The sequence below is a fragment of the Mauremys mutica genome, chromosome 4 (assembly GCF_020497125.1).
Source record: "Mauremys mutica isolate MM-2020 ecotype Southern chromosome 4, ASM2049712v1, whole genome shotgun sequence".
Taxonomy (NCBI): domain Eukaryota; kingdom Metazoa; phylum Chordata; order Testudines; family Geoemydidae; genus Mauremys; species Mauremys mutica.
In genome coordinates, this window is record NC_059075.1 from 41,600,084 (window position 1) to 41,625,114 (window position 25,031).

The 25,031-nt window shown below is 43.6% G+C and overlaps 1 long non-coding RNA gene across 1 annotated transcript in view; it reads left to right on the top strand.

The window, feature by feature from the left end:
* The window catches only part of LOC123368107, a 37,939-nt gene extending 14,003 nt beyond the window's left edge, over nucleotides 1-23,936 (top strand). Inside the window, exons 2-4 of the long non-coding RNA XR_006578689.1 lie at nucleotides 7,268-7,357; nucleotides 7,461-7,541; nucleotides 23,826-23,936. This is a non-coding gene — a long non-coding RNA (uncharacterized LOC123368107). The remainder of the gene's footprint in view (nucleotides 1-7,267; nucleotides 7,358-7,460; nucleotides 7,542-23,825) is intronic.
* The last annotated feature ends 1,095 nt before the right edge of the window (nucleotides 23,937-25,031 follow it).

The window sequence follows — 25,031 nt, forward strand, 5'->3', positions numbered from 1 at the left end:
CAGCAGGGCTGGAACCCAGGACCTTCAGCACCAAGTAACATAAACCTTGTCACTTGAGTTGAGGGATTAGCTCTGTTAACTGTTGGTAAATAGCAGACTCCAGCTCTCTGAGCTGGATGCTAGGGTGTGTGTGTCTCTCTCTCTCTCGATGTACTAAGCCTAGTGCCCCATTCTACTCTGGAGCATGCGTTGAGTCATGTAGCCATGCACACCTTTATTGAGGCATATGGCTTCACTTGCACACTTTCACCTGATGATATCTGTTATTAATGACTCGTATCTCTCAGAGGTTCTAAGAATGGGTCACCTGGAAACCTGAATCTGTCATTGCTTGTTTGCTTTCCTTCTAGTGCTTCTCCCTTAGGATGAAACACTAGGAAGGCTGCAGACTCCCATTTTACAAGGTTACTTCTGCCTTCACAAGACACCTGGGAATGGAAATCTGTCCTCTGGGCTGAACAATGTGGGTGAATAGCTGTGTCACCTGTTCTACTGCCATCATCCTCAGTGTTTGGAAAAATAGACTTCAAAGAAATATTGACAACCCTGCCCCACTCCCCTAAGCAGATGGATCTGAAACCAACCCCCGATCAGGACATCCTGTCTCTGGGAAATGTCAGAGCTGGATCTGGGTTTTGCAGCTCAGCCCCATCGCTATTTTAAAGCTCCAATGTCATGGCTCATCTAGCAATAGTCCCTCTACAAACCACCACCACTGTCTATGCCAGAGCCTTCATTCTCTGCATGGTGTTCTGTACCAACAGGCCTTAACCACTGCAAGAGACATGGCCTTAGGCTATGAGAGAGTGCAAATAGCCTTATCTAGTCTAGCAAAGGCTGTGTCTGGCAGCCCTAGAATTTTTTTCCTGTCAAGTATCTTACCTGAGGCTCATGCATTTGGCTGCCCGGCTGAGAGGTCACCCCTTTAACAGGGCTGAAGGCAGAGACTAGTGGACCCTGCCCTACAGGCACTGCCTCTACCCTCTCTCTCCCTTCCAGCTGGTATCAGAGCAGGCACCAGTAAGTGGCTGATGGGAATGGACAGTGAGAGGCTCCGTGCATGTCTCAGCCTCCCTCAATGAGACCATAGCTACTTTCTCACAGACTTTGAGGTCGGAAGGGACTGTCATGATCATCTAGTCTGACCTCCTGCATGTTGCAGGCCACAGAACCTCACCCACCCCCTCCCACAATAGACCCCTAACCTCTGGCTGAGTTACTGAAGTCCTCAAATCATAATTTAAAGACTTCAAGTTACACAGAATTCACCATTGTGAGGCAGTACTCAGCACCCCTACCCCAGACAGCCAAGAGCCCCTCTGCACCCTCAGCTAACTGGAGAGACCCAACACTCACCATGTGTCCAGCATACCTTGACCCAAATGCCCTCCAGCACCCACCCACCTATCTATCTAGCACACTCCCTTCTGCCTATTTCTCTCTTTTTGCTCTTACACAACACATCTAATATGAAGGAGACACAGGAATCCAGTGGGGTCCAAATAACCTTGTTTACCAACTCCCTGCAAGGTGCAAGGCCTTGCTGCAGGGTGTACAATACTGTTCTGCAGGGCTCCAGTGGCATCAGGATCATAGAAGACAGTGAGGGCTGCTAATGGTATTTACCCAATTCCTATAAATTTCCCTCCCCCAGCTTGGCAACCCAAGTCATAGCTGCCATGTTTTGTGTAGCTCCATGCCTAACCCCCACCACTGCCCCTATGTTGCTTGAGGCAGGGCCAGTCAGCTTAACTTTGATATCTGGAAAAATACTGGAACAAATTATTAAATTGAAGTTTATGGTTCTATGCAAACTATTTGCAAGTATGCAATTAGCTAATTAAATAACTTGCATAACACATCATATGTAGCTGCACAAAACTCGATGACTATGGAGAAATTTTGGAAGGAGAAGCATTCAGAAGGTGGCCAAAGTAACCAGGGGGATAGTCTAATAGGTAGGAATTAGTTGTGAATCTGAAGGCAATTTGGATGAAAGTGGTCATGAAACAATAGATTTTATGGTTCTAAGGAAAGGAAGGATTGAGAGAAGCAGAATAAGGACAATGGAGTTTTTTTTTAAAAAAAGGCAGACTTCAACAAATTCAGAGAACAGGTAGGTAATGTCCCATGGGAAGAAAATCTACCAGAAAAATGATAGAGGAGAATTGGCAGTTTCTCAAAGAGACTATATGAAGGGTACAACAGCAAACTATCCCAATGTGAAGGAAGGATAGCCTAAAAAGAGGCCAAGATGATTCCATCAAGAGCTTTTTAATGACCTGCAAATTCAAAAGGAATCCTACAAAAAGTGGAAGCATGGATGGATTGCTAAGGAGGAGTACAAAAGAATAGCACAAATATGTAGGGACAAAATCACAGAGGCTAAGGCACAAAATGAGTTACATCCAGCAAGGGACTTAAAAGGCAATAAGAGGTACTATAAGTACATTAGAAGCAAGAGAAAGATGAAGGAAAGTGTAAGTCCTCTATTTAGTGGGTAAGGAGAGCTAAATAACTGATGACATCAAGAGGGCTAAGGTGCTTAATGTCCATTTTGCTTCAGTCATCACTAAAAAAGTTAATTGTGGTCAGTGACGTAACAAAAAGGGGGAAGGAACATAAAGCAGAATAGGAAAAGAATAGGTTAGACTCAGTGGCAGCTCCAGGCACCAGCACTCCAAGTGCATGCCTGGGGCGGGAAGCCGCGGGGGGCGCTCTGCCAGTCCCTGCGAGGGCAGCAGTCCGGCTCCCTTCGGTGGCACGCCTGCAGGAGGTCCGCCGGTCCCGCGGTTTTAGCGGCAATTTGGCGGCGGGTCCGCCGATTCTACAGGACCAGGGACCTCCTGCAGGCAAGCCGCTGAAGGGAGCCTGACTGCCATGCTTGGGGCAGCAAAAAAGCTTGAGCCACCCCTGGTTAGACTATTTAGATAAGTTACATGTATTCAAATTGGCAGGCCCTGATGACATTCATTCTAGCATACTTAAGGAACTAGTTGAAGCAATTTTGGATTTTTAGTGATTATCTTCATGAACTCCTAGAGGATGTGTGAGGTTGCAGAGAACTGGACAAAGGTACATTTCCCTATCTTTAAAAAGGGAACAAAGACCACCTAGGGGATTATAGATCAGTCAGCTTAATTTTGATACCTGGAAAGATACTGGAACAAATTATTAAACAATCAGTGTGTAAGCACCTAGCATATAATAGGGTGATAAATAATAGCTAACATGGATTTGTCAAAAATAAATCATGTCAAATCAACCTAATTTCCTTCTTTGACAGGGTTACTTGGCTAGTGGAGGGAAGGGGGAGCAGTAGAGGTGATTATATCTTGATTTTAGTTAATCTAGTAAAGTTTTAGCTTTTGACACAGTCCCACATGACATTCTCATAAGCAAAAAAGGGAAATGTGGTCTAGATGAAATTACTATAAAGTGGATGCACAACTGGCTGAAAGGCCATATTCAGAGTTATCAATGGTTCCCTGTCAGACTGACAGGATGTAAGTAGTGGTGTTCCGTAGGGGTCTGTCTTGGTTGTGGTACTAGTCAATATTTTCATTAATGACTTAGATAATGGAACTGAGAATGTGCTTATAAAATTTGCAGATGACACCAAGCTGGGAAGTGTTGCTTGCATTTTGGAGGACAGGATTAGAATTCAAAACAATCTTGACAAATTGGAGAATTGATCTGAAATAAAAAAGATGAAATTCAATAAGGACAAGTGCAAAGTACTACTGTTAGGAAGAAGAAAAATCCATGCCTGCAAAAGGAGGAAATTAACTGGCTGAAAAGTATCTAGGGGTTATGGTGGGTTATGAATGAGTCAGCAATGTGATGCCATTGCGAAAAAGGCTAATATTACTCTGGGGTATATTAACAGGAATGTTGTATGTAAGACATGGGTGGTAATTGTCCCATTCTACTTGCAATGGATGAGGCCTCCGCTGGAGTGCTGTGTTCAGTTCTCGGTACCACACTTTAAGAGAGAGGTAGACAAACTTGAGAGAGTCCAGAGCAACAAAAATGATGATACAAGGTTTAGAAAATCTGACCTGTGAAGAAAAGGTTTTTAAAAAAACCTGGGCATGTTAAGGTCTGTTTTCTCAAAACTAATCAGGCCCACCTCAGTCTTCAAATATGTTAAGGGCTGTTATAAAGAGGATGATGATCTATTGTTCTGCATATCCACTGAAAGTCAGACAAGAAGTAATAAGCTTAATCTGCAGCAAGGGAGATTTTGGTTAGATAATGGGAGGGATGGGGACTTTAACTATAAGGATAGTTAAACTCTGAAACAAGCTTCCTAGGAAGATTGTGGAATCCCCATAATTGGAGGTTTTAAAGGACAGGTTGGACAAACACCTGTCAGGGATGGGCTAGGTTTACTTGGTCCTGCCTATGCATCTATGAAACTCCCTCTGAGCTCCCAATATTCAGCTGCTCCAAGTCAGGGAGGCTAACCCCCTGCCTCCACAAATATCAGCTGTGACAACGTGCACAATTTTTATTGGCACACTTCAATTTTTATTCATGGTAGCTATGCCAGGGGTCAGCTGCCCTGCTTGGTGTCCAGGAAGCAAGGAGTTAATTCCAGGCTGGGTGGAGAGTAACAGATCTGAGGTGGGGATTGGAGGCCTAATCTGGCTTTCAGGGGGAACCCAGGAAACTCTAGAAATAATTGGGAGGTCTGCTAAGCTGGGCGGTTGTGGTCCAAGAAGAAAGCTGTGGATGAAAATCTCACTTGGCCAAAAGCTTTTGTAGCTGAACAAGTTGATCCTCTCCACCAGTTCACAATTGTCCTCAAAGGAAACACTCAGGCTGTAAAGATAAGGTAACCAATCTGGGTAAAAGCTCAGAGAATTGCAAAGCCTCAATACAGTTAACCTCCATGCACAGGTAGAAAATATGGTGCCTAACAAAATGGTAGACGATAATAAAAATGTCAGCAGGACACTTTAGATCAGTGAGTTCTGGCTTAGTTAAAGGCTATTAGGCTGTTTAGATTACTAGCTTCCCTTGTTCCATTCAGTTGAAGGAAGTGGTGACCAGCTAGGGAAATGTTACCTGAGTGTTTTTTCAAGCTCAAAATTTCAAATACAAGAGGCCTAAGGTGCAGTTTCTACACTAAAATGCACCTGCAGAGTCTGGGAAATTAGGGTCTTCAAGTTTCACCAGAACCAGTAGGGCAGAAGGCAGGTGACCCCGAGAAGGGCTAGCCCTAGGTAGTTTAAGGTTTATATAGACAATATGTAAAGGAGGGGGATTGTACATTGTTTCTTCATGGCTGTATGGCTCATGTTTTACAGAAACCACTTTTTAAAGCACAAAATATTCCCCTAAACTTGGGTTATGTATTTAGGTTGGGCCTCGTCCTCTGTAGGTGCCCAGCTAGCCCGTCCTCTTGCACCCTGTGCATGGACCAGATGTAGTTTTGGTATTTGTGCTTCCAAGGTACTAGAATCCCCATAAGGGAAGGTAAGAGAGAGAGACACACACACACACCATGTTCTCCCCTCTCTGCCAGCTCCAGTCAGTGGAACTGGGCTATTGCCAGGGGGCTGTATGCTATATCCTAATAAAGGTAGAAGTGTGGCACTGCTGCAGCACCAGGGTGTCTCTACACCTGCCTCCTACAGGCAGGGCTTAAAGCCACAATCCTACCCTATGAGAGCTTCAAATTGTGATGATAGTTTGAATTCTGAGCTGGATTTCTCATGTCCCCATCCCCAAACAATTAGGGCCATTTGTATCTTGGGTTTAGTGTAGGTCCATCTCTGGTAAAGTGCATGTGTAAAACTGTATATTGGCTATATAAGCCTTAAACTACCTGGGGTTAAAAGAACAGGAGCACTTGCAGCACCTTAGAGACTAACAAATTTATTTGAGCATAAGCGTTCGTTTGTTAGTCTCTAAGGTGCCACAAGTACTCCTGTTCTTTTTGATGATAAAGACTAACACGGCTGCTACTCTGATACCTGGGGTTAGTCTTTCTACGGGTCACCTGCCTTCTGCCCTGCTGGTTGATGTGAAACTTGAGCATGGCCTGCTGTCTACCTCATGATGTAATCTGGAGAGGGTCATGGGCAGAACCTTCCCAGTGAAGGGCATAACGCAGGAACACTTACACCCCTCAACGTGCAGCATTTTGTCAAGGAGGCCATTCAAACATGCTGGCTTCTGATTTTTCTGCTACCCAGTCAACATTAAAAATAGGGACTCATTCTGCCATCTAGTGGCAATTTGTGTCACATTGCTCAGTCTAGAAGTTTAGCTAGCCTAGGCTAAACTAAATTGTTCCATCTTGTCTTGTTTCTTTGTCAAAAATGATTACAGAGGGATAAATCCCTCTAATTTTTGTACATAAATCTGGGCAAATACTGAAAATAATTTTTGTGACTGTTCAGCTAAAGTTTTAAATGAATTTGCTTCACTTTTATCTGGCCTTTGTTTGCTTTCCAGGGATATTCTAGAGCAGTGGTCCCCAAACCTTTTACCTCACTCCCCACCCCAGAACCAGGCCAGGAGCAAGACTGTGGCTCCAGGAGGGGGCACATGGACAGGGGTAATGGGGGCATGGGGCTGGGGCCAGGAGTGGAGCTGGATGGTGCTCCCTTCCTGCCTCCCATGGGGGCTGGCCTGGGCTGCAGCCATGCCCCCCCCGAATGTTTCTCCATGTCCCCCTAGGGGGGGTGCACCCCACAGTTTGGGGATGTCTTTGCTAGAGGCTGAATTTGCTGGCAGGAGTAGTCTCAAGCAGCAAATTCTAGGCGAGAATATTCACAGAAAGTGAACTTTTGAGTTCATAAATGTGAATAAACCTGCTTCTACATTGGACTCAGAGAGAAAATGGAAACAACAATTGATAGCTATGTCCAATCAAAACTGCTCTAAACCACAAATGTCAATTCCTATAAAATACATTTAATGAACTACTTGTGCAGTCTACAGATCAAGAAGTAGTTACGCTAATTATTCAGTGAATGATTCTGATTACATAATGAAGTTGAGAAAATTGTAAGCTGTTTGCAGACAATTTGCAAACAGAAAAGTTAAATTTGTCTTATTTATTTGACTGTTTGCATAGTCTTCCTTTTGTGAGATAGTTTATAGGTGACACGTAAATGGGACTTCTTTTGTTTTGTTTTCATTTGGTGCTCTGTGATGTGTTTAAAGAAGTCATAAAAGGATTTTAAAAAAAACATTTCCACACCAAAAATTCAGTCCTCTGTGTGAGGTGTTTTTTTTGTTTTTTTTTTAGTGGAAGATTCTGTAGGGAGCCAGCAGCGTTATGAGATCGCAAGTAACAGGAGTGAAGCCAAAGAAGGGATCTTTAATTGGAATACTCTAGGTGTGTGGGTTTTGTATACACTTTGAACTTAAATAGCTGATAAACAGTTGGGACAAAGCTCCATTGGAGAGAGATTTGACATTTCTCAACTCTCATTTGACAGGACAGAAATCTCCCTCTGAAATCCTGTGGTTCTCCTGCAAAAATAGGGAAGACCAGACTGGATATTCCTGATATTTGTAAGGTAAACATAAATGACACAGACTTACAAGTCAGTTAACTTACTCTGTGACCTTGGTCAAATCACTTCCCCTCTCTTTGACCCAATTTCCTCACTTATAAGCTGGGGACAATGATATTGACCTATCTTTGTAAAGTGCTTGGAGAGCTACTGTTGTAATTGCAAGATATTATTCTCCCCTGATACACACTGAACAGCTGTTGATGCCAAGTGTTGAGCGTGAGAGTTGAGCAATTTACTGTCTGAGCTATGGTTGGACCTTAGAACTGTGTGAAAGAAACAAATAACAATTCTCACATAAACTCATAAAATGTGGTCTTTTTATTCTGTTTTTTACACCCTTAATTTTTCATTGTCCATGAAAACGTCACAAAATGGCCTTTCCCACATCAAATGCAAATACTGGGTTCTAGCTGCAAAGCCAATTCTGCAGAAAAATGGGCCTATCTTTACTTGACCTGGGAAACACAAGAACTTTCATCCCATTGGGGGTCATTTCCAAATATGACGGTAGATTGATTTAAAATGCTGATCTTACTCATTATTTAAATCAGCAAGCAGGAAACCTTGATTTAAGTAATTGACTTTAACGTTTTCCATTTGTGCTTTTCAGTTATTTCCCTAAAGAAAGATTTTATTATTATCGGTTAGTATAACCATTAATACATGCTGATTGGCAACCAAATAAAGCCTTTATGTTAAATTTGGTACCACTTTTTGTTAATCAAGAGGATACACGATATCTGTACACATTTATTTAAAATTATATAGCTTAACACACTTATTCAGATTTGTAATTTTAATATTTTTGTTTGAAAATGGTGAATGACACATTTTTTTTATTTACTAGGTTTAAAAAACAATTTTTTTTTAATCAGGAGTTTGTGTCCAGGTGTAGTCAGCATTTCATTTTCCATCCATTAAAATGCACAAAGACAACATTTTAAAATTGTTTTTATTAAATAAATCTACCTTAAATGTACTGAATAAATAAGGGAAAAGTAAGTTTATCAAATTATGTTTTGCATTTAAAATTAACTGTCTTATTAAACAATGGACATATTTAACTATAATTAGTGAATATTTCCGGTCACAATGGGCCAGATTTTCAAAAGTATTGGCGCACCTAAGAATGCAGATAGGTGCCAAGTGGAATTTTGAAAAGTGAAATTAATAGGAGTTCTGAAATTCCCACTAAACACCTCTCTGCATCTTTAGGTGCTGAAATTTGGTCCAATGTCCTTAAAGTTTTTAGCATTAGTAGGCTGCTTCTTCATCTCCCAATCATTTTCTCAACTTTGAATTAACTAGTCCAAGTCAAGAAAATATTCTCTTTGCACCTGCTAGCTAAAACCGAAAGAAAGTAAGGCAAAAGCTTTTCTCCACAACAGAAACTGAATACACTTTTTATATTTGCTCCGTTGTAAAGACTGAAAATAATACGGTTACTTAATGCAGTCAGTGGTGGATTAGCCACTGGGCCAACGGGGCCCATGCCCAAGGGCCCTGGACAACTCAGGGCCACCTGGAAAAATGGGTGTCCCTCCGCCGGTCCGGCACTCCTATTGGGAAGCAGGGGAAGCCCCTGCAACCTGGCAGGAACGTTGAGGGTGGAGGGGCAGAACTGGGCAAGCCTCCACACTCCAACTCCATTTCCCAGGCAGGAGCATGGAGGGAGGCAGGGGGGGACTGCAGGCAGAAGAGGTGGAGAGGGGCCCCCACTTGATCTGGCCCAGGGCCCCACAAACGATTAATCCGCCTCTGATATGCAGTACATGACGTTGACATTTATAAAGATTAAGTTGACCTCAAAGAGAGAGATGTTTTCCCCCCGGTTCTGTAAGTATTAAAAAAGGTAAAAGGATGCTTTATTATTAACATTTACAGAGAGCTCATTGATGCAGTATATTTGGTATTTATTTAAATGATTTTAGTAAATTTAGGCCTTAATATAGGTTGTCAAAATTTCAAATTTAATTTTAAACATCTTTATTTTTTAAAAGAAAAATGTATTTTATTTAAACAAAACATTTAAATACAGTAGAACCTCAGACTTACAAACAGCTCAGGAATGGAGGTTGTAATCAATGTATTTGTAATAAAAAATATAAAGTGAGCACTCTGTAGTTCGTATTCTGTGTTGTAATTGAAATCAATATATTTTAAAATGTAGAAAAACATCCAAAAACATTTATAATTTTAAATTGGTATTCTGTTACTGTTTAACAGTGCGATTAAAATGGCGATTAATCACGATTAATTTTTTTAATCATTTGACAGCCCTACCTTAAGATTAGCATTAAACCCAAATAACTGAAGTGTCTGCTGCTCCTTCAGAGATGCTGGAGAATGCTCTTCCCTCTGAATCTGTGGTGACAGGGTGGGAAAGATGTTCTGCTTGGAGGGGTAGCAGTAAGGCTATCGATTGCCGGCAGTTCTGTTGTCCCTGTCCCCACTGCTGTGTGCTGCTCCTGCCCTCTGCCTGGGAGCTGCTCCTGAGAGCCTCCTGCTTGCTGTGCAGGGTGGTGGGGGAAGAGGAGGGTAATGTTAGGATGTCCCCTGCTCCTGCCCCCCACTTACCCCATCTCCACAGAGCGGGGGCGAGACACAACAGGGCTCAGGACGGAGGGAGCTTGCGGGCAGCAGCTGCTATCTTAACTTGCTGATCTACTTAAAAAGGCAATGTACTTAGAGTGGGGTCAGAGTACTTAAAGGGGCAATGTGCATCTCTCTCTCAGACACGCAGGGTGTGTGTCTCTGTCTGTTTGCCATGCTGTCTCCCCTGCCTCCATTCATGCTGCCTTGTAGAGTGTGAGGCTACGTTAACAACGTGTTAACCCTTGAGGGCTTAGCCAAGTACTAGTTCATCATTTAGCAGTAAGGCATTCCCTGGGAAATATCCCACCCTCTTCCACCCTCTGACTTCACCACTTCAGTCACGTTCACAATCGTGTGTGTGTGTGTGTGTATGTATATATAATATAGTATTTTGTCTGGTGAAAAACATTTCCCTGGAACCTAACCCCCCCATTTACATTAATTCTTATGGGGAAATTGGATTCACATAGTTTTGCTTAAAAGTCACATTTTTCAGGAACATAACTACAATGTTAAGCAAGGAATTACTGTAGTTCCAACTGGATATGGGATTTTTCTTCTCTTCTGCTTGTGTGGTATCATCTGCTGGGTTCCATTCCAGACATGGCTGCATTTCACTGGTGTATGAATTGATTGGGTTACAAAGTGCTTTAGGTGTCTCTTGGAGGGAAGATGAGTTAGAAATGGAAGATTATTATGAAAATTCATATTTTGAGCCTGAAATGCAGAGTGGCCACAAGTTAGCCTAGTGGTGTTATGAAAAGCTTTGGCATAATAAACTGAATTCTGAAGTGTTAATAAACCCTCAAGATACAGACTGGTTGTAGGGAAGACCTTGCGCTTCTTTTAACTACAAAGGCAGATAGCTCAGATTGACAGCTGAGCCTTTTGGAAATATCCAGTTCATACTGGGCATGCTCTGAGAAGTCTAGCCCATGTGTTTGCACAGTTGTTTATACTTAACATGAGTCCTAGTCTTACAAATCCCTTGAAAATGTGCAAACTTGAACAAAATATAAAATAAGGAATAATCTTGATTTGGGCTGGATGAGACATGATAGGGCCCTGCTGTGATCCCTATGAGTACATCAAGGGATTCAATGGTCAAGTTATTAATTTCAATGACAAGACTCCCACTGACATCAGTGGAGTCAGGTTTTCACCACAATAAGATAACTCAGTCTCTGTAGTTATTACTTTATGTATTCGTATCATGCCCAGAGGTGTTCTAAGCACCTGTTTGAATAAAGTAGCGCACATGAAGATGCTAGCAGAAATCTAGATATGTTACTTGTTTAATTATTAACAAAGCGATTTACTTGGTTACAGAGGAATTTCAATTAATAGGTAATGCTATTTATCAGTTATTTTTGCTCTGTTACACCTGTGTAAATGAATAGGAACTTCACTAAGGGTAATGGAGTCATCCTGATTTACACAACTTTGCAATGGAGGGTAGAATCAGACCCTGTTATCTGAAAGGTTCTTTCCTTCTCCCTTTTGATAACTAATCTAACAATAGAGGCTGAAGCACCAAGGAGCAAATCAATCTACAATGGGTTTCTTTTTATTGTGCACCTATTGCAATCTTCAGCCACATATGGAAAAACTGCAGAAAGATCCAGGCTACAGAAAAACATGTACACTGACAAAATGTCAGCAATATTAGGGGTCTCTACCCTCTCAGGAGACTGAGGGAACATGATTTCCAAAAATGAGACCCCTACAATGAGAACATCCTTCCCCGATGCATGATTCTAATGGTCCTCGAGCTCAAGCACATCAGCTGTTGAGTAGAAGCATTAGGGGAGAGGTGGTTTCTAAGGTGGCCAGGCTCTAATTTGTAGGTCAGAAGTCGAATCAATGGATTTTCTACTTTGATGGATGTCTTCACTTTTCCTTTGGACTTCTATTTTATCCACTCTACCTTTGGAGCAAACTCTGGTGTAAAGTGGGCTCCTGTGCAGGAGGGTGGGTTGTATATTTTGTGCTAATTATTTTTTTACGTGGCTTATATTAACTTAGTAAAATATTTTGAGGGGTTAGCTGAGATCTAGGAGTACAAAATACTGTACCTATTGGAAGCAGGTCCATGTCTGATTCCCCCTTCCCCCCCCAATCAAGACTTGCAGTTGAACCCAAACGCTCCATTTCCCCATTTTGCAGCTTGCATTTGGTAGGCAGAGTCCTTGTAGAAAATGGGAGGAGGGAGGAAATCAAGAGCCAGCTGGAAAAATAAACCAAACACGTGCTCCCTGCTCTTCCTGTTGCTTATCCCAAGCATCACACAAAGGATGCCACTTCTTCAAGTTCCTCTGCAGGTCAGGATCATATACAAAGCTTGACCAGTAGGACCAAGTGCATTCTGCAGGCTTCTCTTCTGTGAAAGACTTGTTTCCATGAGGTGCATGGAGGTGCTAGCAGGAATGTGCACTAGACCTTGGACTTTGTCTTTTAATCAAGCTGCATGTAGGAGACACCCATGTCTAACGGTAATACCATTTTATTTTGGGCTTTTCCCATCTTTCCTACCAGAGAGGAAGAGGCAGCAACATTGTACTTGGTGAATGGAGACGACTCCATGCTAAGCAGTGGAGGATGAGATTTTTCAAAAATCCATGACACTGAATTCTCTCTCTAGGTGCTTGGGTCTCTGTGCAGCCTGGGTAAGGTGGAGAAATGGATGCCGTACTGGTGAACAGCAGGGAGAAGTTTGGGTAGCATGGTAGGGCCCCTCAAAGTTCTGCAGTACCTGCCTCTCTGAGTTAAATGACACCTAACCTTGGTCAGCCCTGGAAGGACACTTTTTGTTCAAAAAAAGAAAAAATGTACACGGTGATAAGACCATTTCCTTTCTCACAGCGTCTCCTTTAATGTCAGGCCTGAAATATGAAGTCATTAGGGGATATTAAAACAGTGCTGACAAACTAATTAACAAAAGACATTACGCCGGATGGGCTCAATTTATCCTTTTTAATGGTTCTTATAAATGGGTGCCGCCAATTAAAATTAATAAAGATTTACCAGCGATTGCCCAGCATACACTGTTAAGGAGCTCCACTGAAGGTCGCCTTAAAGTCAGCCTTGTCAGCGCTGGAAGTTCAGCTCCCAACACCAAGCTCTGCTAAGTTGCTCACAGTTATGTTTTCCAAGGCAGTTTCTCTGTCTCCGTATTTGGCTTGAGTTTACCCACTTCTGTCTCCATCTCAGTACAAATCCATCTATCTGTGTGTTGACTCTGTTAAAAAGAAAATATATTCCCCCCCCCCACCAACACACACACACACACTACTGAATTTGTCACAGTTTTCTAAGCAGAATCTCATCTGTCAATCCTTATGAGAACATGCTGCTTCCTATAGCTCTTTGTTTTGAGGAGGTCAGAGCATTTGGAAACACAGTTTCCTCTTTAAGCATCTCTTTATTTTCTTCCAGTGTGACTAATAAGGTGTTCCCACTGCCTGGGAGCGTACTACAGACAAGCAAGAACATATTGGGTGGTGGTAGGTTTGTTGACTTAATCAATCTGTCTAAAGCTGGGTGACTATTCTGAGCATTGATCAAACAGTTTGGTCAGATTCTAAATAACTGCTACCTTCTACTATGTTCATACCCCATTTTTATTCACAAACATTCCTGAGAACAAGCTGCTGTTTGGAGAATGGCTGTTTGAACTAACCCCTGTATTCATAGATCCTGCTGGCACTTGCTATTCTTATGTTGGAAAAGTTTCAGTCAAGCATTCAGGGAGCAAAAATACCAGGTGATCAGTCCTGCACCAAACATAGCAAATGGCTAAAGTGAGCAGTTTGCAAACAACCTGGTGGCTGAGAATTGGCATCAGCTGTTCAAACATTACAAATAGAGTGAATCTTTTTTTAAAAAGTCTGCAGATAATTCATGAACAGAAAAATGGCTACATTTGTTGGATATTTTATATGCAACCAATAGCTGAACAGCTCAATTCCAGTCTTTTCCCCTCTTCTTCCTTTCTGTAAAGTGGTAGGACGGGTATACTGGCTGTACATTATTCTCCTTTCCTCTCCTTTGATCCGCCTCAAAATAAACACCGGCATGAGGGCTGTGTTGTAAGTCAGTAGGTATACTGCTTCCTGTTTGGAATAGGAATTTCTGTTTCTGGCTCTTTTGGGGAGTCATACAGATCTCTGTGCCATGGATGCTTCATATGGGAATTTGCTATGAAGAGGCAGATCCTACCGTAAAAGTAGGAAGTACCTGTTCAAAATGTACAGATACTTGGCATAGTCAAATACTCATGCTACTGCCATTTATGATGCTCCCCAACAACTGCTGCCAGCCCAATCTTCTGGTGGCAGCATTGAGTGACATGAGGATACATTCTGGATTTTCATGTGCATACTGAAGAACATCATCTTTGAGACATCAAGACAGTGCAAATACTGTTGAAGAGCAATAAGGAGTACCAAAACTGTTCTTTTATGGGGCTTTGTAGAGGACTTCTCTGGGTGGAGGACATAAGAGACCAGCACAAGGGTCTCCATTCTATCCTATTGCTTAATTACCGAAAGCAGATCCCTGGAAGAATCAAACATCAGGGACTGAGGCTTTCTTTGAAGCAGTAAATCATTAGTTGCAAAATAAAGGGAAAGAGATACTCCATGCGAAAGGTGACAAAGGAAACTGTCTGTGAGCTGTAAAAATGGTTAGAGCAGCTCATTCAGTGGAAAACTACCCTGATTAGTGAGACCCAGGGCAAAGTTCTCCTTTCATATCACCTGATGCAACCCTAATGAAATCAATGGGGTTGAATCAGAGGAACTTGGGAGAATTTGAGCTCCTATAGTGAGCTGCTAAGTTGGTGCATAGCTGTAATAGCCAGTTACTCTTAGTTTACTCCTGCCACTGTCTCACCATCCCAGCTCTTCACTCTGCCACGTGCACACACAGAAGATGTACAGTAAGTTCTAACAGTGAGTATAGCCCCTACTGTGCAGCTTGCGGGACAAGCTCCAGTGGGCAATAGCTTCATTTATATTCTCATACCATCCTGGAGATAGAAAGAAAGGGGAGAGGGTAGCTTGAGGAAATGAGAAGGAAGGACCAGGAAGTGAGGATGAAAGGAAGGAAAGAAAAGTAATGGGAGAAAGTATTTTGGAGTACAGTATCTTTCAAGTTTTTTCCTCATGATGAATTGGTGCGTTTTATTAAAACTTCAGCACAGAAGCCAACCACAGGCAGGGGCAGGAAACAATCTCCCCAGCCCACATGTTGCATAGTTGGCCAGGTGCATTCTCATTCCCCTTCAGAAGGATTAAGTATTGACTACTGCTAGAGGCAGGCTACTGGATTGGAGGGAACGTGAAAACGACCACTGCCCACCCCAGACCTTCTAACCAGAAAATTAAATTGGTAGAAAATGAAAGACCCTGGATAGATTCCACCCCCGCCCCTCCCAGTAAGGGTTTGTGATTTCACTTTGGTTCAGCTTATTTGTCTTTTTGTGCTGTTTTCCCTGTGAGGAGACATCAGATAAAACTCACAAGTATTGACAAGATGCACGAGTACAGCAGCCACTAGTGCCTGTGAACTCACTCTCAATGGAGTAATGTTAGGTTTCTTACCAGGAGTCGGGTTCTGATCTCTGAACCACATAGCCATTTGGATAGCAGCCTCAGTGTGAAAGAATTTACACAACTTCCAGTTTTACTATTCTCAGGCTGGCAAACCGAATAACTTGTAATGAGCCACATCCATGTAAGACCAGTTTAGGCAGGGCAGGCTCCCTCTTTGCTCATCTGGTAAAACTGACGGTTACAGACCAGATGTCTGCATGCCAGCTTGAAACCTTGGTTGTGGTAATGTGCCGGGTTTTGACTCTTCCTTTTCCTCTTGACTTCAATTTTATATATTCCATAAGAGCTCAAAATGTCCCTGCAGCAGGTCTCTGGTTGAAGTTCCACCTCCTGTGCTTTATCCCATTACTCTTAAAATCAGAGGGATTTAACTCGGGTACCGTTCCATGGTATAGTTTTGAAACTGCGTGAGATAGCACAGATTGGCAAGGGTCTGTAGGTTTGAAATGCTCCTTCCAGATATCCTCACTAACATTGTTCAAGTTGGGGACCTCTTGTTTCTGTATTTCCTGGCTATTCTGTCTGCCCTGATACAATGTGGGTATTCACTGGGAGAGGACCACCTTTATTCCTTTTCTCTTCTATTCCAGGCTCATTGACTGATTTGAGCATGTTGCTCAGTCTGGTGGCTCTTTGTAATGTTGTTAAAATACTCAGAGGCATTTGGGTGCCATGATATTAATGAATAAAACACAGATTATTTCTCCTCAGGTTTTTTGTTTTTTTTTTACTTTGCCTGTTCATTTTCTCCACTATACTGATTAATACAGATTCAAAGAGGAGTGGTCATTGAAAGACCACAGGCCATGTTATTTGTGAATGTCTCAACACTTGTTATATTTGACATTGTTGGTATGAAATATTGGGACTTCCTACTGCCTGCCAGAGTGTGAATTCTCCAATGTGCTCTGAAGGTGAGGATGCAGGGTGGGAGAGCTCACGCTCTGCAAGGGGAATCTTTGGATGAGTAAGCAATAGCCAGGGGCCAGTGGTTCCACACGACTGAGCTTTGCAGGTTCCTCAAACAGCCCTGCAGAGAGGGATCACCGGCTTTTGTCTGAGCACTCAATGTGCAGTACATTAATCGTGCCCTCCTTAATTCCTGCTTCAAGATAAATCTCTTGCGCTCCCATTATTTGGATAATTGCTGTGGATTATATGGCAGTCGGGTGCTCTTTGGCAGGGAGAGATTAATAGGGGATGATTCCTTTGTTTTGATTTCATTTGCTAATTGCTGTGTGGAAAGGTGGCTATGTTCATTCATCCTCTCACCCTGTTAGGTAGCAGGGTTTGATTTGCTTGTGCTGGGAAAGGAGTAGGTTGCCGGAAATCCTAGATGGTTCTGCACCTTTATTTTGTTCTCTAGACTTGGAGATTCTTGAGAGGCAGTACACTTGTTTTAGCATGTAGTATATAGGGTGCTTCTGTGTGTTTGTACTTGTGTGCACATAAGCATGATTTACCAGTGGTGCACAAGGAGGGGCGGGGGCACAACAGATCATCTGGATTTAGGTCTGAAGCTGAGTCATCATGATTTTGAGTCACTCAGTCTTCTTGTATTCCTGTCAAACTCTGCTGGTAAAGAGCAGGCACCTTCTAGAAAATCTGAGTCAGCATGTTAACTGAGCTTCCATGGGTGTGTACGACCCTCATTCTAGCCATTGGACTATACCAAAAGCCTCCTCCTGTGAGATGCTAAGTGTCCTCACTCCTACTGAAGTTGAAGGGAATTGAGGATGTTTGGTGTCTCACAAATCTATCCTTAAACCAATTCCTTTGCTAGCTCTATTTTTTTATTAAGCGGATTCTAAAATAACTATCTCCAAATATGCAATTTATTCAGATTTGAAAAGATGCAAGTCTGAGAGGACCATCTGTCTTAGGGAAATGGGCTTATTGGAGTTTTTCAGACTTGTAATCTAGAAGGAAATGAAAGCCAGGGCTATAGGGACTGAAAATTGTTACCATCTGTTGGCTGTTCTTTGGCCTCTGAAATGACTTGAATGTTACTGTCATTCCTACTGAGACAGATGTCAGCATTCCACAGACTCCTGCCAGGATTGGCACTAATTGCCCCTTTGGTTGGTGGCTTCAGCAATAGTCATGAAGGGCCACTCTCATCCCAGCAGAGGTCCCTTGAGAGCAAGGATTGGATTGGTACAATGGCAGGAAGTTACGTGTGTGAAGAAGCTCCACAGCTCCTGCTGTAATGTAATTTTTTCTGTGAATAAATGTGGCACTTTGCTCTCCAGGACTGTCAGTCTGATACTCTTCACTAGAACTAAATTCATTTGGGTGTGGTGGTGTAGTAGTAGTTAATAATAATAATAATTAAAGTGTACAATGGGGTTGTATACCTTGTACTGTACTGGTAGAAAGAGTTCACTGAAGCCAGGGAGCAATTAGTGCACGCATGTGCACCTAGAGGGGTGTGCCAACCCCAATTTAGGATGAGTCCCAGCTGAGAGGAGCGAGATGACTAATAATGGAAGGATTTCAGGGCCGTAGAAGGAGGTGGGAGGCCCAAGGGGAGAGGAGGGAGAGGATCCTAAGAAGGGAGCTCTGGCAAAGTGCCAGGAGAGACAGTGGAAAGCCACAGTTGGCATGAGCCTTGACTGAAAGGCTAGAGCCCAGGGAGGCAGCCTGGGGGTCAGGTTTCTAGAGGAAAGACACAACACTCAGAGAGCCTTGGGAGAGGCAGGCAAGAGCAAGGCCTCCAAAGAGAAAGCCCTTGGAGGTGCCGCTTGGTACAACAGCTGCTCAGAACTCTGCAGATCCTGGGATAGGGCAAAGAGTCTATGGAGGAGTGAGCCCAGGAAGGGCCTGGGGGAAAGGGCCTAGAGACAGGCTGAGGTAGAAAGGAGGCCAGGGAGGCGGGAAGGAGTTTGAGGAAGCAAACCTTAGTTACCTGCTGTAGGGTTCCTGAACTAGAACCCAGCATAGAAGGAGGGCCTGGGAGTGGCCTACTGGCCACCAATGTAGGTGGAGTGAAAGCAGGGCTGGCTTCAGGGGTTTTGCCGCCCCAAGCCCCCCCCCCCCCCAAAAAAAAGCCGTGATCGCGATCCCGATCTGTGGCAATTCAGCGGGAGGTCCTTTGCTCCAAGCAGGAGCGAGGGACCCTCCGCCGAATTGCCACCGAATACCTGGATGTGCTGCCCCTCTCCAGAGTGGCCGCCCCAAGCACCTGCTTGCTAAGCTGGTGCCTGGAGCCGGCCCTGAGTGAAAGTCCTGTTATAAAGGGTGTAAGTTCCCATTGAGACCAGAATCAGACCAAAGACCCGGCCTGCGGTCATTGGACTACTGTTTTGCAGACCCTGTTTCCCTGGAATTCTATACTAGTATATTTCATGGAGAAATGTAAGGATGCTCTGTTACCAAATAGTTTTTGCATATAGGAATTGCCACACTGGATCAGACTAGTGGTCCACCTCATCCAGTATCTGGTCTCTAACAGTGACCAGAACCAGATATGTCAGAGGAAGGAGCTACAATATCCATAATGGATAACTGTGAAATATATCTTGCCTACTCCTGTTTAGTTTATGCACAGGGCATTATATACAGTTATATCTTTTTAACCTTGTCTAAAGTAACTACAGATGTTCTCATTCTAAAAACTTCAGACACTTCTATGAATTATCTTACTAAACTCTTGTCTGCTTTTTCCCCTTTTTTCTGTAAACTGAGCAGAGTATCTCATTGAGCTGTTCACAGCAATGCTCAGTTTCCTTACAGTTCAATTTAAATTTTGGCCACCAATGGCACTTTCCAATATTAGTCATTGTCCAGTGAGACTACGGTGACCAGATGTCCCAATTTTATAGGGACAGTGCCGATATTTTAGCCTTTTTTTCATATGGGCTCCTATTACCCCCCACCCCGTCCTGATTTTTCAAACTTGCTATTTGGTCACCCTAAGTGAGACCCAGGCCAGGGGTTTTCCATCTCCTTTTCAGAAAACAATAGAATTGTGCTCTTATAGTACATCCATATGCAAGATATTATAATGGTCTTGTAGGGAAAGGATCCTGCCTTTTTAAAACATCCCTGGAAGTAAAGAGAACTAGCCCATCTGACTGGACTTGGAGTGAGTGTGTGAGTGCACGCGAACACAATAAAAAAGCATGTGAAGGATAGTGAGCTCTCTAGAAGAGTAAAGCCGTGGCACAGGCTCTAGAAAGGTCACCAACAAGTTACCACTCCCTACAGATCCAGAGGGCCATTTGGTGCTACATGCTACAAATGTAGTCTAAACTTAAAATACATCATACTGCCTGGGAAGGACTAGGAAGAGGTCTTCCTGGGGTAACTGGCATTTGCCATATTGTGCCCACCACTTGGAATGGACTTAGGGGCAGTGTGCAAACATAATAATAGGCTATCATATCTGAAACTCAAAGTGGGACCCTCAGAGTCTGCAGGCAGCTGCTCTGTCTGCAGTAGGAGCTGAGCTTTATTTTCAGAAAGCCGCTCTTGTGCACACCTGTCATCTGAAGGCGGTGTTTTATGGGACATCGTTAGCAGTCGGGCCTGAGGAAGATCGGTTATGTGACATAACGTCCTTGAATTTCAGATGAAGTGGAGGGTGTGTGTGACTGTGGGATGGGGATGGTAGGAGAGGACATTTAGTCACATGTCTTCTGCCAATTTGCCAACCGTTGTGATTGCTGGTAATAACCTATTCCTTAGGGTGACCTTCCAGATCTCCTAATCAGGTACTGCTAATTAAAAGATAACAGGCAGGTGACCTCCACAATGAAGGCAGTGGAAATGATGCTAATTCCCACACAGAAATGGTAGATCTTAAACAACAGCGTGAAACTTTTAAAATACTATAGCAGCTTTTCCGTATTCCAACTTGTCGTGGAGTGAGGTGTTCTCTCTTCCCTTTTTAAAGCAATTTGAATGCAGGGAAGAGATGCCAGAATGAGCCATCTGGAAATCTGCATACTCTGGTTATTGTAAAAACAGTTACAACATGGGGAAAGGTAGAAGAAGTTATCCACTGTGCCTCACACCACCTGGTCAATGTACTTCAACTCTGAGCAGGAGAGGTCCCATCTAGTGGTGATGGGGGAAATTGAGTCACCATGGCTCATTCAGTCTTTTGAAGTCTGTCACCTCGATGGTGGCTGTGTGATAGACCTCTGTCTTCAAAGATACTGTGCTGAGACCTGCCAACTCATTTCATATAGGGGCTCCCAAGCAGATGTCAATAACATTCAGTTATTACCAGCTTGGGCAAGGGAAGCAGTCACCTAAAAGTGGCAGACACCATATCCTTTTCCTAATCTTCTGAACTATTCAGTCTTCTACCCTGGGTCAGAATGGAACCAGTTCTCTAGGAGGGAAAGGCTCCTACTCCTAGGCCCTTTTTGTTTTTGGATTTTTTTTAGGGGGGATACTTACAGCATGAGCCTAGTAATAAAACTGCCACGCTGAGCTCCTTTATAGGAGGGAATCTTGAAACTTCCACTCTCTGTGCCCAAGAGGCTAGAGAGGTTGGTTTCTGCTCCCTGACATGTAGCACACAATGCAGTAGACTTAGGAAAATGTGTAAATGTATGGGCACATGCTAATATTTCCTGAGTTGTGGGCAGTAGAGGCTTTCACCACTCGACAACACTGCTACTACTGCCTGAGAACATGATGAAGCTCCTGCAAAACCTAATGGAAAAAGTTGTTGGTTTAGTGCTTCTGTCCCTGCCCCTCTTCCACAAGAGAACAATCTGGGCAATACATTCCAGAATATTTAACTGGGAAGTGTTTCTAACTTGAAAGCATTTAACAGGGTGAATACCCAATTCTCTACTCTTTGGATGGACTGATGGAAGAGAGACTTGGGGGCAGATTTTCAATCTGGGTAATTGCATTCTGCCTCCTTAGTATTCCTCTTGCAACTTCAGTTGGAAATAGGATTCCTTCACTTTCCCTTAACATACTTTGTATGGTTGTTGTACAGCTGTTAAACAATTGCCATGTTCCAATGCAGAGGTCACTCCTGTGACTGGGTGTGTTGATTCCTGAACTTCTCTACTATTCATGCCTAATAGGGTCAGAAGCAGCCAGACTCGTTCAGAACAGATGCAGAAGCCTCCTGTGGGTTTATGACACTGTGACTCTTCAATGGGGAGCTGATCTGCTGAGGGTGGGAACTGGAGGAGGACCTCTTTTCATGGTATCATCCTCCACACACCACTTGAGCTGGTCAGCACTCTGCATGGAACCCGCTTTGTTCTGTGTAATGCTCCTGACAAGGTGGTTGGAGACCATGACCATGACAGCAGGGTGAGAAGGAGGAAGCTGTGCAGTTATGGGGCTGCAGTGTATGAGGACCTACTCTCCTTTGCTTCACTGTCCTATCACTCTCAATTCCCCCTTGTCTTCAGGCTGCGGCCTTGCTTGTTCTAAGACAGGAAGCTAATCCTCCTCCCCCAGTCCCAACAGGATAACCAGAGACTCAAGAAGTTGGAAGCTGTTGTTTGTGCTGCCATCACAGGACCAGGACCCCATGGTGCTAGGTGCTGTTCAAACACAGAAAAAAGAGATGGTCCCTGCCCCCAAGAGCTCTGAGTGAATTACCCCTGGAGGAGGTGGTTTTTCCATAGTTTACTGAGCATTAAGTCTCTCTAGAAATATAAGGTATTATCAAAGAGAAATATGATCTCCAGCCAGAGAAAGCTCTACATGATTAATATTGAGCCTGAATGTGAGTAATGATTAAGAATGTGGCAGCCCAACCTGAACTTTCCCAGGGGAAACTCAGAAAAGCAAACCCAGCCCATAATAGCCACTAGTCTTTGTATATTATTAAACAAATAACTTTACTACCAAATGAAATTTAAAATGCAGCATGCAAATAAGCAGTGTCCTCACCAGAGATCACAAAGGTCACAACCATTGATTTTTTTCCCCCATGGGATGTTGTTTCGGGAATACTAACTGGCCTGTCCCAGGCTGTATTCAAGAAGAGGGAGCTCACAGATGCATTTAATCAATCAGAATTATTGACTGTATTTTTTGGGGAAGAATAAATAATGGTCAGTGACCTGACTTAGTTGAATGTACTTTCCTTGCTCCCCGTTAGGCTAGGGGAAAGAGAGATCATGCCAGCCTGGGGCCATGGCCAGAGTCTGTCCCAAGCAGGTTTTCTGGAGTGATTCATCTCACCCAACCCCTTGCATTAAGATAAGGGACAAGAGCGATGCCATGCTCTCTTGTTGAAGCCAATGTTGGGTATATGCATCGGAGAGAGATTCCTCCAGTGTGGCAACTCTCCAAAATGGAGTAAAGCCTGAATGACTGCACCATGGAAGCCTCTGCTCTTGTAGGAAATAGCAAATGCACATCAGTCAGGGTGGGAGGAGGAGGACCGCACAGCAGCCTGTAAAATATTAACAGACTTGGCCATAGTCACGGCTTCCTGGCCTTGCGGCAAGTCTAAATGTACCCTGCAATTTCTGTTCTTGAGTTGCATCTGGTTGTATGGCTATTTCCTCTAAAATGATGAACAAAACCTTTTGGGCAGACTCCCTCTAGTTTCTACAACAGGACAAAGCCCACGGGTCTAAAACTACCAAAGATTTTCTTGTTGCATCCCAATGTATCGGTGTGTCACTTGAAAAATAGTGGGGTTTCTGGCACAGACAAAGGGATTGGTTTCTAGAAAGCACAGTATAGGGCAGGGGTGGCCAGAAGTTAATATGAGGCTCCTTGTATAGGCACTGACTCTGGGGCTGGAGCTACAGGCACCAATTTTCCAATGTGCTGGGGGGTACTCACTGCTCAACCCCTGGCTCTGCCACAGGCCCTGAACCCACTCCACCCCTTCCCACCCCCTCCCCTGAACCTGCCATGCCCTCACTCCTCCCCCTCCCCCCCAGATCCTCCTGCACAGCATGAAACAGCTGATGATCGGGAGGTGCGGGGAGAGAGGAGTAGGCACTGATCAGCAGGGCTGCCAGTGGGCAGGAGGCACTGGGAACAGGGGGGGAGCTGACAGGGGGCTGCTGACGTATTACTGTGGCTCTTTGGCAATGTACATTGGTAAATTCTGTCTCCTTCTCACGCTCAGGTTGGCCGACCCGGTGTAGGGGATTGAGCAAACTCATGAGCATGGCACCATGGGTGGAAGCACTCACATTCACTTGTGTACAAGGCTGGAGAATCCTCAAGGACAACAAAAGTAAGATGCAAGAGATCAGATTTTCACATAGAAATCAGAATGCAGGGAACACAAAGTTGCAAACAGAGGCCTGCTCACAAAGTTGAAATTTAAACTTAAAAAAGGCGTTGAGGGTAGAATGGGCACATGCAGAGACCAAACGAATGTACAGTCAAGACTGCTAGTGAAAAGGTAAACTTACAGAATAAAGTACAATAATTGTAGGGGAAAGGGTGAAGGAGAATAAGGGCTCTCACAATATAGTGGGAGCAAGCGAGAAGAAATGGGAACATTAATAAAAGGGAAGGGTGAAATCGGTTGAGAACAGTAAAACTGCTGAGCTTCTGAACTGCTATATAAAATCCATCTTGAACTAGGAACTAAAAAGAAGTATGGATAAAAAGTGAGGAGGACTTTACAAAAATAGCTAGTGAGTGTGGTCTTCAAAAGAGGAGGGATCCTGACAATTATCTTAAATACTTAAATTACTAGTAAAATTACTGAAGTAAATACTTATTTTCTTTCCCTTTTGAACATCATCAGTGTGCACATAACAGGATAAACTGGAGCAAAGCCGTCCCTATCCAAAGGAGCTTGTAATTCACATTGGAGATAAATAGATCAGACTGGGGGATAATGGATGTCTGCAGGGCCACCGAGAGTGGGTTTGGGCACCGGTGAAATTTTTTTTCTGGTCCCCCAGCAAGGGCGGACCAGCTAAACAGGGCCAACGAAGCCAGGGAAGACGGGCCCCTTCCAGACCGCCGGGCCCCGGTAATTTGTACCGGTTTCCCCCCCGTCTCGTCGGCCCTGGGTGTCTGATATATACATATAGAGAGAGAGAGAGATTGAGAGTGTGTAATGGAACCATGAGCCACTAATATAGACATTTTAACAACAAATAATGCCAGATAAGATGATATGTGGCTGGAGAAACTGGTCCTTGTAGATTGCTGAGCAGGATCAGAGCCTTAGACTGTAAACTTCTCAGTCTGGAGCATGTGTATTGTGTCTGAATAGTACCTAGCCTACTTTTGAGTACTTGATCCAAAATTTTCAAACTTGGGTCACTAAAGTCAGGCATTAAGGCTCCTAAATAAGTAGCCTGATTTTTCA